The sequence below is a fragment of the Crocodylus porosus genome, unplaced genomic scaffold (genome assembly GCF_001723895.1).
Source record: "Crocodylus porosus isolate Cpor-Errol unplaced genomic scaffold, CroPor_comp1, whole genome shotgun sequence".
Lineage (NCBI taxonomy): Eukaryota > Metazoa > Chordata > Crocodylia > Crocodylidae > Crocodylus > Crocodylus porosus.
The window spans coordinates 41177306-41188870 of NW_017728951.1; positions in this window are offsets into that span (position 1 = coordinate 41177306).

The window sequence follows — 11565 nt, forward strand, 5'->3', positions numbered from 1 at the left end:
ATCTTCAAGAGGAGACTGGATAGGCACCTGGCTGGGGTCTTATGACCCCTGCCATCCCCAGTGCTCCTTCCTGCCCATGGCAGGGGGTCGGACTCGATGATCTGTCTAGGCCTCTTCCCATTCATAGATTCTATGATTCCATGATCTAATTATTTTCATGTACAGCATCTAATTATTAGGGAGTCATTCTAAGTCCAGGGTTGCCTTGTATTTGGGTAAATACTGTATATATATTGATTTATATATGTTTACTTATATTCTTATTTCTGGCGTAGTCCTTCAACAAAACAAAAAGTATTAGAACACCAACGGTAGTGGGTGAACCTATAAAATCCTGGAGGTTCAAATCCAATAGGAAGGAAAAAGTTCAGATGATTGTCCAAAACCTTTAATGCCCAACACAATACGTTCATGCAGTTGGAAAAAAACCCTGCACTCTTTTCTTTTTTGTTCGTCCTTCTTCCCCTTTATAAAGGCTCCAAGAAGACCCAGTGCCTCTTTTCAATGACAAATGGTCACTAGGGGCATGTCCAGACCTGCATGGACATTTGATTCCCTGGGGACAAGTAGCGGTGGTGCACCTTGTGCCACCGCTTCTTGTCCCTGGGGAACGCCCGTGCCATGCATGCTCTGGCATAGGGGGAGCCTGGGGCCAGCACTGTGCTGCCCCCAGCAGCCTTGCCTGGGGTCCTGGGGGCCTCCTGGAGCTGCAGCCATGGCAATCCTGCCGGGTGAAGCCTGGCTGGCAGCCACAGCACAGCTCCAAGCACCCTGGCTCCACTTTTTAGCCGCACATGGTGCCCAAGTGTGTACTGCTTTGGGAGGGTTTTCCACAGTTTTTTTTTTACCCTTGGATATCCAGGGGTCAAAAAAAGCTGCAGGAAAAAAACCAGAGCGGCACACACTTGGGCAGCATGCACTTGCAGCACAGAGAACTCTGGACAGTGTGGTATGTGGTGCCGGAAACATGTTTGCTGCGCCACATACTGCACGACCGCGCTTGTCTGGATGTGCCCTCAGTGTCTGCCAAGAGGCCCAATCTCATCACAACCCCCATCTTCAATACTTACCAGCTATTAATAGTGTTTGGTAATTGAGTAAGCTGAACCGTACTGAGTAGCTGAAAGGAAACAGGAAAGGATTTAGTTATATACTATACAGTTGTGAGGGAAGATCTTCAGAAACCACAAATAGCAATAAGATACACAGTTCTCATTGATTTTCAGTGGAAGCTGGAGTGCCTTCACTGTCTCCAATTTTCCCCTCTCCTGACTACTACAATACACAGGCCTTACAGTGAGGCAAAAGGTCAATGATTTACAGGTCAAAGGCTAAAGAAACATTCATTTCGAAAAGATGATGTTCAGCTGCTGTTTGCTGTGAGGGAAGAGACAGGGAGTGGAACCCTGAGTAAACCCAAGTATCAAGGGTACACACACAGGCAGACTTCACATCTCCCTGTTCATCAAGGAGTTGGGCTGTGTGATCGTATTGGGTGAAGCCCTGGTGTAGGGGTGCCTGAGGCCTCCTATGTATGTATGTATGTATGTATGTGACTGCATACAAATTCAAAGAAAATAAAAACAAACCAGTGGCAATTGAGTCTCATGCTTTTGAGTTTGGGTACCATGCTTGCAACTGAGTTTGGGTACTTTGCTTTTGCATTCAGAATACCTGTGAAGGCATTTACAGTGGACTGTATTAAAAAGCAAGACACATGTATACCTTCTCTTCTAGAGAGCTCATGGATGTTCTCTCTGTTTTCCATGAATAAATAGAAAGAAAGGCATATAGACTGGAGGTACAGGTTGTACTCTGAGCAGGGAAAAACCTACCAAGGTTCCCATATGCTGCCCTGCCACTCTCTCTCAGACCGTGTGAACAAACACTTGGGTTTTACTTAGGGTCCCAAATATCATGGAGTTATTTGTAAAAACAGTGGTTGTATTCATAATTGTAGCTGACTCAAAGCAATTCTAACCTTCCAAAGTGCATGGACAATTGTAGCAAATTTGCTGCACCCCTGCAATCCAAGAGCAGTCCTAGCACTGCAATTCATGCAGGTTTATGCTTGCTTCTACATAGAACTCCACTGACTCGAGGCACCTGGTCTCATCCAGCCAGTCACTTCCAGGAGTAGCACCCACATTTCTGGGCCTTTGTTGTAAATGCCAGCTCAGTCTGCTATTATAAAATTAATATCCTTCAGAATCTATTTCCTTCAGGAAATATTAACATGGACACCTTCCAAGTAATCAGCATCCACCACAGCTTTTGCCCTGAGAAAATGTTTCAGGCTACAAAGAAACAATAGCTGTTTATAATTCCAAAAGCAACTTTAATTAAATGAACTCACACACAAAGCACACGGCTATGGAACACGTGACCCAATGTAACATGATAAAGAGCAAGAAGTACACGTGCAGCATGTTCAGAACCAGTGCAGGTTATGCAGCAGATTTGTGGTTCAGACACAGGATGGAATTAGGATTCCTGTGTATTATTTCCAGCTTAGTTGCAGGCCAAGGCATAGTCAGATCAAGTAAACTAGGTCAACATTTCCCTCATTATTGAAAGACTGAGATTTAATTCATTTATGTCTGTAATGAATTACAAGTATGAGAGCCTCAACATTTGACAGTCAAAGATAGAAAGTGCTGCTAGAACCAAGTCCTGCAAAGGAAGACCTGCTCCAGTACATCCATGTCAGACAACAGAGCTAACAGTGTCCTAGAAGAACACTTAATTCTGAATGTCCTAAGTGTGCAGTTAGACTCTCAACTTTAAAGCTGAATTAAATAGACATCACAAAACCTGAACCTATTTCATTCAGGAAAAGAAAATTAATGCTAGTTTCCAGGAACCTGGCTTTTGCAGTCTGTGATTTAAAAGAACAGAGAAAGAACCATACAGGCAAAATAAACTGACAAAATAAAATAATACACTGGCAAAGCTGCAAAGCTGACTATGCGCCAACTACTGTCAAATGCACACAAATGAACCTTAAAAAGACAGGGAAGTCATTAGCTTTTAGCTTTAACAATTTTAGCAGAAAACACTTTATTAATGTTATGAGTAATAGGGGTTAAGACAAAGTTTGCAATCAGAAGTGTGATTTAGGTTGATGTCCTTTTAACACTGTTTGCCCAGCATTGGTAACCTTAGAAAGCAGCAATATTTGCAACACCATGCAAGCAAGCAATTCAAGTCCATCATCTGAGCCTGACATTCCCAAAAATATACTGCTATAATTAAAGTGGTAGTTCTTCAATTTATGTTGGTATAAACATACTTATACTGCTACATTAACCAGAATGAGCTATACTATGTTAAGAGCTACACTATTATATTATTTTAAAAAATCATGCCCTTAAAAGGTAGCTATACAATACAATAATGGAGTGCAGACCAAGACTGAGTACAAGACACAAGCTCTCCCCCATCTACCATTTAGTTTTTCCCATGGACTGCTCAAGAGAGAGATTTATTAATTAAAATCAACTCGGTAGACTATCATAGTTTGCTTGTAGCTGTGCATTCAACTAATTTTAGCATTTGGGATACTGCTAAGTACTGGGTAAGAGGGTGGATACCACCCCATGGATGGTAGGTTGTCCTAACCCACTTTTGAATGTGGTAGCTAAGGCAACATGCTGATAAACTCCTTTGCTGCTTTTAATTAATTGAATGTTCATTATTTCCCACAGTCTACTACCCCAACATCATTGCATGAGTTAATAAAATGGTACAAATCCAATAATGTTTTAAATAAATTAACATATTTAAAATGCTACCAGTATTCAAACCTGCCTGTTTTAAATAGGATATCTATTCTTATTTTTTATTTACAAAGAATAGCAAGAAGAAAATTACTCTATGCAATCCATGATTCTGGCGCTCTTGTTTAGCTGCTAATTGACTGCTTTCATAGCCTAGAAAAATCCTTGCCAAACAGAGCTCCTAATCTTGAAGTTTTAGCTGTAGAATCCCGCAATGAAGATGAAACAGCATCCAAAGATCCCTATACATATGCAAACAGGAGAAATTAAATGGACTCAACAAGATATCAATACAAATGTACATGTCAGTTCTTTTCCTGTTAACATTAGAATCTCTTTGACCTTGATAGATATGGCTCTGAAACTAGATTTGATATCAGTGTCATTGGACAGGCTGATAGAGTACAAGATTCACATTTGTTCTTGTTTAATAGTCTTTTGTCACACGATTAATAAATTAGTACTTTAACTGAAGATAACATCTCCCTTGGGAATAAGATCAAAGATCTTGGGCATTATATCACAGTGAAGTAGGCTGGAAGGGATCTCACAAAGTCATCAGTCCAGCCCCCTGCTCAAGGCAGAATCAGCCCTGACTAAACAAGTCTCAGACAAGCATCTGTTCAACCTGCTCTTGACAATTTCCAGGGGTGGAGATTCTAAAACTTCTCTAGGGAGTCTTTGCCAATGATTGACCACTCTCATGGTCAGAAAGTTTCTCCTAATCTCCAGTGTAAATGTCCCCTGCTGAAACTCAAAGCTATTACTCCTAATCCTGTCCTCTACAGCCACAGAGAAATGCCCTGCAATCCAAGAGCAGTCCTAGCTCTCCATCCTCTCTGTAATCACTCTTCAAGGTATTTCAAGACTTCTAGTACCTCCCCTCTCAGTCTTCTCTTCTTCAGACTAAATAACACTAGTTCTTTCAGCCCTTCCTCATAAATCTTGCTTCCCAGGCCTCTAATAATTTTGTTGCTCTCGGATGGACTATTTCCGATCTGTCTCCAGCTTTTTTGATGTGTGGGGCCCAAAAGTTGATACACTACTTCTGCTCAGGCCTTACCAGTACTGAATAGAGTGGTTTAGTGATATTAGTTTGGTGATTTGTAAACTGTAGGGAGGGGTTGGGGGGGCTGAAGGGGGGAGAGAGGTTTAAAGAAAAATATGAAGCTAACATTTGGGAAAACTCTCCTAACCCCAGTGACAAAGATAGCTAAACTACAAAATCATCTTCCAATAGGAGTATTCTCCATTGTGGATGTTTTTCCTCTTCGGGAAGGTCATTCAATGCTGTCTTTCCTGTACAGAACAATCCTACATATGTAGGGGTCTACTTAGCTTGCAGGGGGACTTATCAATTTTCGTGGGTTGATCATGGAATAAAGTTCTAATTCCACAGTCATTTTGCAGCAGCCCTGGCCCTCAGTGCTGACTGGTGGAGAGGTGGGAAGGGTCGAAAGGGTAGCCGCCATCTTGTCTGCTGCCTTTTGTGCCTTCCCAACAGCTGGCACCTTCCCTACCTGACAGCAAGGACTGCTGGCTCCAACTGGGGAGCCAGCATTTTATTTTTATTAAGATGTTTTTGGTTGTTGATGTTGCAGATATTATGGACAATCTTGGATTTTGCAATTTCCACAAAAATCCACAAAACTGAATTAAGTAGGTCCCTACACGTAGGTACAAGATCCTGGCAGAGAGGACCATTTATTCTCTAAGCAGTATTATCCTTTACTGATACTTTTATTGAAGAGGAACCATCAATTTAGCGTAATGCACAAAGCACAGACTGGCTCAGACCAAAGCCTTGGATCCAGAACCTTGAGAGATCCCAGTTTTCTTTTTTCATTCAAACTACAGGCAGGTTTAAGTAGCTGTAATAAACTGGAATACAGGTCTTGGGAACTGTTTTTTTTCCCCTGTTGTTTCAAGAAATTGCTGCTAGGTGGAGCAACTGCCTCATAAAATGAAGTGCTTTTCTTGCAGTGAATCTGCTGATCCTATGAATGTAAATCATATCCAAATATCTACATCTGTCCTGTACCCTTTCTTCTTTCATTTTAATTTTTATCACATGGTAAGAGGCACCATGTACTCACTCTTCAGTTAGAAAGTATAGCACTCCTGAAAACAACTTCTCACAAAGTTGTTCTGAATACAACATACCAAAAACTAGAACTCTTGGTTCCAAAATGATACCTTTTATTAGACCAACTTGGAAATCACAAGAAAAATGTCCTTTTCTGCCACTTTTCAGGATCAGAGTTTTGGGATCAAAATACCCACTTACCTTTGGGGGCACATTTCTCACAAGAAAACCACTCTCTCTCCAGTTGTGTAGTTCTAATCCTCAAAAGGAACTTACAAAACACTTCTCAGAGACAAACCTATGAACTTCACTTCATCAACCTCCTGGATACAAAAAATCATGGACTAAATATAGACATTGGATTTATGACGCATTATAACCTGCCTGTCATCTGACTCCCCAGGTACCTCTCCACTATTCAACTTTTACATTCATCCCCCTTTTCTCCCCCGCCTCCCCGCCTGTCTCTCACTGACTTCTCAATTTACATCTTCACTGACTTCTTATCTTGCATGCACACCAGCCCAGCCTCTGGCTTCTTTACTAATCATTCCATCCAGGAATGGCACACACCAACTGCAGAGGCTTCCTCAGCCTGACAAAGGGTTTTTAAACCCGAAAGCTTGCTAAAATTTTTTCCCAACTATTCAAGTTGGTCTAATAAAAGATATCAGATTCACCCAAAGAAACTTGTCTACTTACAACTGTCACACTAGTAACTTGTGTTCTCACTCTTCTACTTGTATTCTGAAGCCTCTTGCAGTGGAGACAGACTATAAGTTCCCCCGAAACAGCGAAAACCTTTTTGTTCTGTGTACACTGTGGTTTCAGGCTTCCTCAAGTAACAGAACCCTTTCGCATCACCTCTTCTGCTGCGGAACCCTACTCCTATCCTGAAGATGGATGCAGAGCCAGGCAACTCAGCCTGGCAATGGTGATGCACTGCCTCCTGGCCTACTCTGCCATTACCTCATATCACTTTGCAGAACCCCAGGGAAGACACATTTTGTAAAACAGTGTATGTGTACGTAATACCTTGGATAGTAGGACCCTGCTCTATGAGCAAAGCTTCTAGATCTTATTGTAGTATATATCTTATAGTTCACAAGCATAGTATCTATGGTTATGAAAGCACTCACCAAAATTACTGTTATTTCACAGCTTGTCACCTTGACTACATCATACAGCTGTTGGAGATAGCACTAAGCTCAATGCATACCAAAGTACTGTTTGCCACAATTTGGAAGAGCTAGATCATAACCTGCAGCCAGGAAGCTTATGGCAAAAAGTGTCAGGCAGCATAACTCAGAGGAAGTAATGCAAAAGGATGATCCTAGGAGGCAAGGAGTTCCCTACCTCATGGATGATGTGTTAAACTCTGTCATTTCTAACCAGAATAAAGTACAGTACAACCAGCTCATTAATCTACTGGACCCTGGCTCTGGTGCTTTCACAGTTTGCATTAAAGGTTTCAGAACAGGAAAATAAAAGGTGCATGGGCAGATTGTGCCATCTACCCATAACACAATCTACAATCTTAACTGTAATGATATATATAATTAAAGCAGTACAATGTCCACAGTGTGGGTGCAGTTATTCCAGTATCTCTATGCTTTTACTAGTGCAGAAATAAATTATACTAGTATAAAGTATCTTTACCCTACAATAAGTATATTCATGTTTTCAGGAGCATACATAGTTGGGGCTTAGTCCTAAGGAGACACAATCCTAGAAGTCAAAACAAGGCAAGGTCAGGAAGCAAGGGATCACAAACCCAGAATCAGAATCAGGGTCATAGCCTAGAACTAATTAGGAACCAGGCATGAAACTAGGAAGACGGAAAGCAGGAGCCAGCAACCAGGAGCTAGGAACTTGGAATTGGCAGCCACCAAGCAACAAGCCTAGACTAGGAACAACAACAAGGAAATAAGATACAGAACTAGGAGCAACGAAACAAGGATCCAGCAGCCAGGGACAGGTATTGGAAGCCCCAGAGAGCAGGGACTCAGAACAGGGTCAAGGCACTAGAAGCTTGGTACAGAACTAAAAAAACAGGAGGCCCTCGATTCAATTCCCCAGCATTAGCACCAATGTCATTCTGAAGTGCACCTACACTATTGCTAGGATAGCGGGGAGGGGAATGTATTAGAAAGCTAGCATATCCTAGTTCACAGCTCCTCTGAAGATCTGGGGAAAGACTAGTTTCTTGAGACATATACAACCTAGTGAACAGACCTCAGTCTAGCTGAAAGAAGTTAAAGCTGATTGTTCAGACTGAAATTCCATATTTTTCCATCTCTTTTTGGATATATCAAATGCTTCCAATACAATGCTTCCAGAAATCAATCAGCATGACTGCAATGTTTTGAATTTCTTCCCAATAGACTGTTCTCATTAGAAGTGGCAGCTCTTTGTATTTTTGGCAGATTATACCACAGGGCCCATTAGACTAGCACAGAAGCATAATACATAAAAACTACCGAGCAACAGCTCACTTCATAGCAGATTAATAACACTTTAAAATAATGGCCTAATTATTAGTTACTTTGATATTCAGTTCTGCCATATGCACACTAAGTACTACACAATGAAAACTGAGAATATATTGCATAAAACATCTGAACTGTTATTGCAAAGCAGGGTGGACAAGGTATTTTAAAAATTCTTACTGGAACTATTATTTTGTGCAGAAACATGGAATTTGAGCTGCACAATATAGGCAATTGAAATTCTGTATAATTGTATTTTAGAGAGGGTTGTATCTATACAGGTAAGATCCATTTTATTCTTGAATGAAATTTTTCTAAAGGGTTCAATTGCAGGCTAAGTGAAGGGTGAAATATCAAGTACACAATAAACCTGATCCAACTAGACATTAATATATGCCACTTAAGTGCAGGATGACGTGACACTTATCCTACATGGGAACGCCTTCTCTATCTTAGCCTACGCTACAGATTTTGCTTACATAGTTATGCCCCGGACCGTGGGGGAAAAAAAATCACACCTTCAACTGACATAGCTATGCCAGAACATTTAGGTGCACAACAGAAATGCTTCTTCTGTTGGCGTATCCCACACCCCCACAAGGGGGCTCTGTTGACAGAATAATAGCTACACAAACTCTAGTGTTTATTGACAAAAGATTGTATTAACTTCTCCATACTAAAGCAGCTCGCTTCAGGTGATGGTTCAGCTACATCAGTGTAGTTTTATGCAGAAAACTCCACCATTACTGCCCATATTATAGTCTCTGGGGGCACCTGTATGAGTCTTATAGTGGAGGTGCCTAATTAGCTCTGCAGTAAAGCATCTCTATCTACATGTGAGGAGCTATTAGGCCGGTGTAAACTAATTAACTCCAGTGTAGGTTAGCATTGCCAAACACAGGGTGTATCTATGTGAGACATTTGCTGTGGAGCTGACCAATTAGCTCTGCAGTAGAACACCACTGTCTATACATACAGTGCTATTAGGATAAAGTAAATTAATTAACTGCACCATAGGGTAGCACTGCCAGATACATGTACTATCCTAATGAGGAGTTATTTACTCCACCACAACACACACGTAGACACTGACAGGACTAGCAGGGCACGAGGGTGCCTCAGTGCAGGAGCTGTCTGCTAGCTTGAGTCTGCTTCACATTTTAATTAGTATGCTCTAGCATTGCCACAGCATCATGTGTATAAGCCCCAGCACATTTAAAAATGTCCACTGGGACACTTTAACTAAAGCTCATTGAATACATATGATACAAAAGCATTTTAATTAGAGCTGCTCCTAACCACTTCAATTAAAATGCCCACCCCCAAGTACATGTATAGGTACCCATAAACCGTACTATCCAAAGGCCTATCCAAATACCCTGCTATATTGGTCAGATTGCTTGTGGTAAAGCCCAGGTGTGGACTGCATACTGGATGAAGTTATTAAGTGCGGGAAATCCATCCAGCTCCTCCATCTCATGTGATCCGGGGACAGCAGGGCAGACCCTATAAGGAGAGGCTACGGGACCTTAACCTGTTCAGCCTTCACAAGAGAAGGCTGAGGGGGGACCTGGTGGCCATCTATAAACTTACTAGGGGGGACCAGCAGGGATTGGGAGAGACCTTGTTCCCCCGAGTGCCTCCTGGAGTAACAAGGAATAATGGCCATAAGTTGTTAGAGAGTAGGTTTAGACTAGACATTAGAAGGCGCTACTTCACAGTTAGGGCAGCTAGCATCTGGAACCAACTTCCAAGGGAAGTGGTGCTGACTCCTACCTTGGGGGTCTTTAAGAGGAGGCTTGATGTTTACCTAGCTGGGGTCATTTGAGACCAGTTTTCTCTTCTGCCCAGGGCAGGGGGTTGGACTAAAAGATCCCTTCCAACCCTACATCTATAAATCTATGAATCTATGAATCTGCAAGAATGAATATTCATAGATTTCATAGATGTTAGGGCTGGAAGGGACCTCAAAGATCATCAAGTCTAGCCCCCTGTCCCAGGGGCAGGATATCAGCTGGGACCAAAGGATCCCAGCAAGATAAGCATCTAAGTATTTCCTGAATGAGTCCAAAGCAGGTGTCTGCACCACTTCTGGAGGGAGTCTATTCCAGGTCTTGGGGGCTTGGACAGTAAAGAATTTTTTTCTTATATCCAGCTTAAAACAGTCTTGGAGGAGTTTATGACCATTGGTTCTTGTTTTTCCTTGGGGTGCTCTGGTGAACAGATGTTCTCCTAGGTCCTCATGTACACCCCTTATGTACTTATAAGCAGCCACCAGGTCCCCTCTTAGCCTGTGCTTTTCCAGGCTGAAGAGTCCTATGGCTCTCAGCCTCTATTCATAAGGCCTATTCTCTTGCTCTCTGATCATGTGGCTCTCCTCTGGACTCTCTCAAGCTTCTCAATATCCTTCTTGAATTGTGGAGCCCAGAACTGGATGCAGTTCTCCAGCTGCGGCCTCACCAAGGCTGAGTACAGTCGGAGGATGACAAAATGGTGTCCAATATGTATGTATTGAAGAGAAGGTGAAGTTTCTCAAGTCATGAAGGATGCAAGCATAATAACTCTGTGCAAAAACAAAGGTGATATGAGTGACTGCAAAAGCTATCATGGTATATCCTTACTTTGCATCATTGGGAAACTGTTCACCAAAGTAGATTCATAGACTGTAAGGCTGGAAGGGACCTCAGAAGATAGTTTCATAATTTCATAGTTTCATAGTTAGTAGGGTCGGAAGGGACATGAGCAGATCATCAAGTCCAACACCCTGCCATAGCAGGAAAGAGTACTGGGGTCAAATGACCCCAGCAAGGTGTTCATCTAGCCTCCTCTTAAAGACCCCCAGGGTAGGAGCCAGCACCACCTCGCTTGGAAGTTGGTTCCAGATCCTAGCCGCTCTGATCGTAAAGTAACACCTCCTGATATCTAGCTTAAATCTACCCTCTGCCAGCTTGTGACCATTATTCCTAGTCACTCCTGGTAGTGCTTGAGGGAACAGGGACTCCCCCAGTGCCTGCTGGTCCCCTCTGACTAGTTTGTAACAGGCCACTAAATCCCCCCTCAGTCTTCTCTTCTGGAGGCTGAATAGGTTCAGGTCCCGTAGCCTCTCCTCATAGGGCCTGCCTTGCTGCCCCTTGATCATGCGAGTGGCCCTCCTCTGGACCCTCTCCATGTTGTCCACATCCCTCCTGAAGTGCGGTGCCCAGAACTGGAC